Source organism: Aegilops tauschii, chromosome 5 (genome assembly GCF_002575655.3).
Source record: "Aegilops tauschii subsp. strangulata cultivar AL8/78 chromosome 5, Aet v6.0, whole genome shotgun sequence".
NCBI lineage: Eukaryota > Viridiplantae > Streptophyta > Magnoliopsida > Poales > Poaceae > Aegilops > Aegilops tauschii.
Window position 1 is genome coordinate 493,417,894 of NC_053039.3, and position 6,208 is coordinate 493,424,101.

At 49.6% G+C, this 6,208-nt stretch overlaps 1 long non-coding RNA gene across 1 annotated transcript; it reads left to right on the forward strand.

The window, feature by feature from the left end:
* Positions 1 to 1,489: 1,489 nt before the first annotated feature.
* Positions 1,490 to 5,770, forward strand: LOC141022440 (uncharacterized). The gene is made up of 3 exons (XR_012183749.1): positions 1,490 to 1,788; positions 1,897 to 1,978; positions 5,541 to 5,770. It is a non-coding gene; the product is annotated as an uncharacterized lncRNA (long non-coding RNA).
* The last annotated feature ends 438 nt before the right edge of the window (positions 5,771 to 6,208 follow it).

Sequence of the window (6,208 nt, forward strand, 5' to 3'; positions counted from 1 at the left end):
TGCAGTCCAGTACTCGCCTAAGTTTAAAAAATCCTACCGAGTGGAGAGCAACCCTCCCACTCGGGGGCTTAGCTGCAGTCCTATACTCGCCTAAGTTTAAAACATGCCCATATCCGAAAGGACAATGAAGTGCAGGTCGACTGCAACCTTCTCCTGTGGAGTTGCGCCACAAGTACATCGTGCGCTCCATCCCGATCCGCAAGGACGACGAGGTGCAGGTCGACTGCAACCTTCTCCTGCGGAGCTGCGCCACAAGTACAACGTGCGCTCCATCCCGATCCGCAAGGACGACGAGGTGCAGGTCGACTGCAACCTTCTCCTGTGGAGCTGCGCCACAAGTACAACGTGCGCTCCATCCCGATCCGCAAGGATGGCGAGGTGCAGGTCGACTGCGACCTTCTCCTGCGGAGCTGGCCACAAGTACAACGTGCGCTCCATCCCGATCCGCAAGGACGACGAGGTGCAGGTCGACTGCAAGCTTCTCCTGCGGAGCTGCGCCACAAGTACAACGTGTGCTCCATCCCGATCCGCAAGGACGATGAGTTGCAGGTCGACTGGAACCTCTTCCCCAGAGCTGCATCTCAAGTACAAAAATGTTCCGAGTGAAGAATAAGTTCCACTCGCAGGCAAGCACAAGCATATTCGGAGATAAACCAAATCCAGATAAATCCTAAAGTTCCGACCACGGATTAAAGTACTCGGGCATCAAGCCCGAAGGAGTTTAACGGTTACAAAAATCACTCGGCATCCCGAGGCAAATTTAAGGTGGAGCATAAAATTTTGTTCACTCCGCAGGAGGAGGGCTGGCCGGCTCGATGAATTCGTGAGCCTCTGCGCCGCGTCCGCTCCCTCCTCGTCGCCTTCCCACCGCATCCCATGAGCTTTGGCCGCGCCTGCCGACACTGCGCCCCTCGCCGGCGCACGGACACATCGCCTGCCGCGTGCCACCTCCTCGAGCCCTCCCTGTGGCTATATAAGCAAGCCCCGAGCTCCCTCGCAGTCCCCACCCACCCGCAGCTCTCTCCCCCTCGCCCCGGAGCCTCTGCATCCCCTCCCCATCTCCATGGCTGCTGCCTCGGCCTGCTCAAATTTGAGCAATGGCGGACGGGCCTCTCCCTCTCTCCTCCACCAGCAGCCTCCCCGGAGCCCGTAGACCGTCCCCACTCACTCCCCTTACCGCCGGAGTGCCCTGTGGCCGCGCCCCTAGAGCCACTATCGCCGCCGTGGAGCTCTCTGCTTCCATGGCCGTCGCGGCTGTGGATCTCCCCAGCGCCCGTTTCCCATCAGGATGGACGCGGCGTCCCTCCCTGAGCCCGCCGTCGTCTTCGTCCTGGTCGGAGGTGGCCGGAGCCGGCCGGCCCGTCGCCTGTGACGCGTCTGGCCTCGCCTCTTCTGTGCCGCGTCGGGGAGAAGAAGGAGACGGCCAGGAGGAGGTGTTGACCTGGCCAGGCGGGCCCCGCGCCTTTCCCTGACCCCACCTGGCAGCGACTCTGGCGCCCGGCCCCGCCTCTGCCGTGTTGACCGGTCCTGCCAGCGTGGATAAGTGGCTGTGCCCCGCCGCGAAGCCGCTTTCCCCACGCGAAAGCGCCTTTCGAGAAAGTACGCTTTCAATCTCAGTAAGCGTATTCTTCCTCTCCGGCCGGGAATACGTTTCCCTCTCTGGAAAACGTATTTTCAGAAAACACACGTTCTGTTTAAACTACCAGGGACCTGTTTGTAGAAGTATTTTTACAGACTGGTCCCTGAGCTTTAAACGTCAGTATCTTTTTACCCGTAACTCCGAATAAGGTGATTCCAGCGCTCACGTTCTCTGTTCGTCGAGCTCTTTCCGTTGGTATCATTTTCATTATGTTTTAACATAGTGAAAATGACCATTTTGCCCTTGCACGTAAACAGCCCCCTCCGAGAGAGAACTGTTTCCGGCAAATCTTTCCGCGATCGTTTCACACTTCTTCCCGAAGTATTTGCCGACCCCCAGGCAAGCCAACCTCTTATCATGAGCCCCAAACGTGCATGTTGACTTTGCTTGCACCTTGTGTGTGTGTAGTTGCAATTGTTTCATATCGTTTTCGTCTGCAGTTATTCCATTTATGCCTGTCATGCATGCTTATGTTTTCATGATACCTTGGCCATGCTAATTAAAATGTTATTATTTGCCATGTCACTACTCTACTTTATTTTCATGGCATCGTTATAAGATGTTATGATGATTGAAATGCACTGTGATATGCTAGTATTTGATATTGTCATGCTCTGTATTTGATAGTTGTGTACTTGAGAAGTTCGATATTTTGTCCATCTATTTGTACGCTGCATGCTCATTGTTACACTCATGTTTAATATGCTCATGATGATGGAGAAGAAAATAAAATGACTTAATAATAACAAACCTCCTCCGTCATCGATGGGATCAAGGCATAGTGCCACCAAATCGAACTTTTTCAATGCAGCCACATTTGCCTTTGTGGGAAGGCCTTAATGCGAGCTATTGTCGTGACCTCTCGCCGGTGCCTCCCACTAGGGAAGGTTATGGGCGTTCTTACTGTAACGCCCACGATGCGGCTATATCTCCCACGTGTCGAGGCACGACTTAGAGGCATAACCGCATTGTGGTTTTGTCGCGAGAAGGGTCATCTTCACACAATCCCATGTAATGAACAAGAATGGGATAACGAGAGTTGGCTTACAATCGCCACTTCACACAATACATAAATTAATTCATACATCATCCAAAATCCACACATAGACCGACTACGGTCAAATCCAAATGAAAATAAGATAACCCCAAATGCTAGATCCCCGATCGTGCCAACTGGGCTCCACTACTGATCATCAGGAAAAGAACACATAGTAACGACCACGTTCCTCATCGAACTCCCACTTGAGCTCGGTTGCGTCATCTGCACTGGCATCGTCGGCACCTGCAACTGTTTTGGTAGAATCTGTGAGTCACGAGGACTCAGCAATCAAACACCCGCGAGATCAAGACTATTTAAGCTTATAGGAAAAGGATGGTGTAATGAGGTGGAGCTGCAGCAGGCACTAAGCATATATGGTGGCTAACATACGCAAATGAGAGCGAGAAGAGAAGCAACGCAACGGTCGCGAAGCTGGAAATGATCAAGAAGTGATCCTGAAACTACTTACGTTCATGCATAACTCAAACCGTGTTCACTTCCCGGATTCCGCCGACAAGAGACCATCACAGCTACACACACGGTTGATGTATTTTAATTAAGTCAAGTGACAAGTTCTCTACAACCGGACATTAACAAATTCCCATCTGCCTCATAACCGCGGGCACGGCTTTCGAAAGATAATACCCTGCAGGGGTGTCCCAACTTAGCCCATCATAAGCTCTCATGGTCAACGAAGGATAAACCTTCTCCCAGGAACACCCGATCAGTCTCGGAATCCCGGTCTACAAGACATTTCGACTATGGTAAAACAAGACCAGCAAAGCCGCCCGAATGTGCCGACAAATCCCGATAGGAGCTGCACATATCTCGTTCTCAGGGCACACCGGATGAGCCAGACGTCGGGTTGGCATAGACCCTGGTTGCCCAGGGGGCGCCGGACATCGCTCGGTTTGGGCCAGCACTCAAAGGAGCACTGGTCCGGGGGTTTAAAATAAAGATGACCCTCGGGCTCGCGAAAACCCGAGGGAAAAAGGCTTAGGTGGCAAATGGTAAAACCAAGGTTGGGCCTTGCTGGAGGAGTTTTATTCAAGGCGAACTGTCAAGGGGGTCCCATAAATCACCCAACCGCGTAAGGAACGCAAACTCAAGGAACATAATCCCGGTATGACGGAAACTAGGGCGGCAAGAGTGGAACAAAACACCAGGCATAAGGCCGAGCCTTCCACCCTTTACCAAATATATATAGATGCATTAATTAAATAAGAGATATTGTGATATTCCAAAATATCCATGTTCCAACATGGAACCAACTTCAACTTCACCTGCAACTAGCAACACTATAAGAAGGGCTGAGCAAAGCGGTAACTTAGCCAAACAACGGTTTGCTAGGAAAGGATGGTTAGAGGCTTGACATGGCAATATGGGAGGCATGATATAGCAAGTGGTAGGTAGCACAGCATGGCAATAGAACGAATAACTAGCAAAGCAAAGATAGAAGTGATTTCGAGGGTATGGTCATCTTGCCTGCAAGGTTCTCAGGGTCGTCGAAAGCTTGATCCTCGTAAGCATACTCAACAGGTTCCTCGTTCACGAACTCGTCTCCCGGCTCTACCCACAACAAGAACACAAGCAACGGAACCACAATCAATCACGGGAAATGCACAAGCAACATGATGCAAAACATGAATGATATGCAAGATATGATATGCGATGCATATGCGTGCTCCGGAAGAAAAAGATGAACAAGGCAGTAACTTGGCAAACCAAGTATGCCACTGGGAAGGTTATGGGTGTGCTTACCCTGATCAGGTAAGCGGACATAACCTTGTGTGCACGTTTTTGAGATTTTTGGTACCAGTCCCCAAGTGGGAGTGTCCTCGAGTGGGAGTTGACCACGACGGTGGTCGAGGTGTCTTTGGTAGACACGGGGCCACCCAGGACCAGCCCGTTGGGGATTGGGTCGGAGTGGCCGGGAGAGCGTCATGGCAGTAGGTTGGTTTCGTCGGAATGCCGTTGGACCACCCGAATGGGATGACGAGGCCATGGGTTCCGTGGTGTGGGTATAGTGTGCTACCTCTGCAGAGTGTATAAAGTCTATCGATAGCAACAGTTCATAGTAGGTCCCACTATCAGGTCTTGGTCGAAATGGAGGACAAACCGAAATAATTAAGTTGGTAAATAAATATGTGATAACAAGAATATGGTAACTTGAACTATGAGATAGTCGTGAGGAGTCACGACGATATTTTGATGATGAGATAAGTGGTTGTGATTGTTGTAAGGATCACGGGCCAAATATTGGTCGTGGTTGTGATCGCCGTAAGGATCACGGTTGGAGACCAAGTGTTGGTCATGGTTGTGATCGCCATAAGGATCACGAGTTGTTCTTGAGAAAGATCACTTTGGTGGTGTGTTTGTGATCCAGAGATGATCACAGTTGATAAGAGAGTCCAAGGGACTCGGTGCACAAGTTTGGTTGCATTGCTGGAATAATATATTAATATGTTGCATTTAAAAACCAAGGCAGAACATAAGATGGTTGCATAAAGTTAACATGCTATGTCTGCATTGGATATATATTCGGTAGTTTATTTTCAGCATAGTTTCATGATGCCATGCCATGCTTTGATTGACATGTTAAATTATGCCATGATTGAGATGATATGCTTTGCCATTGCCATGTCAGAAGCATGATCTGATATGCCATGTCATTGCCATGTTAGTAGATGTTATGATTTGGTTCATGCTTAGTTGAATTTTTATCATGCCATGTTTAGTAAATGATATGAGATAGGTTGTTGCATGCGCTTGGTTCTTGCTTTGTCTTCTGCTTGTTTGGATGCTATGTATTTGGTTGTCTTGCAAGTACATTCAATGTACTGACCTGGCGTGTCATGCCAGTTTTGTAGGTCGTACCCGAGTTGTTCGCTTGATCCGTCGTGCTAGGCCGTAACCTTGCCAGTCCTGTGAGTTGTGGAGCCCAGCCAGAGTTGTTATGCTGCCAAACCAAGACTTCCGCCGCCTTTTTAATAGACTTCCGCTGCCATTCAAATAGCCATAGGGCTATGCCAGATGGTTGTATTCATCAAGGATGTAATCTCATATACATGTATTTGATGAATATTATTGTACCTGGAATGCTGTATTATGGACCTGTCATGCGTCAGGTGTTATCCTGGGCTGACGTGCGAAGGCCCCCTGCTCCATGCGGATCGGGGTGCCACAAAGTGGGACCCCCGTGTGTTGTTCCGATATTTCAGTGTAGGATGGTTTTTTTGAACAAACACTTTGCGCGGTTAGACAATTAACGGCACAAGTTACACGTATTTTGCAAGTTTACGAACAAAAATGACAGTGGCATAGAATATCACATCCACCCCGCAGCTTAGATGCTATGGTGATACGAGTTTTTACACCGTTGGAAGTGAGATCCAATGGCTTGGGAGTAGTCTTTGTAATTATGCGCAATTTCCAAACTCTCCAAAGGTTTTTTTGCAAATAAAACATTCAGGCCTCATGTGTGCCGCTGCATCTTGGATCCAATGGCTCCCCGTTGCTCATATTAGGTG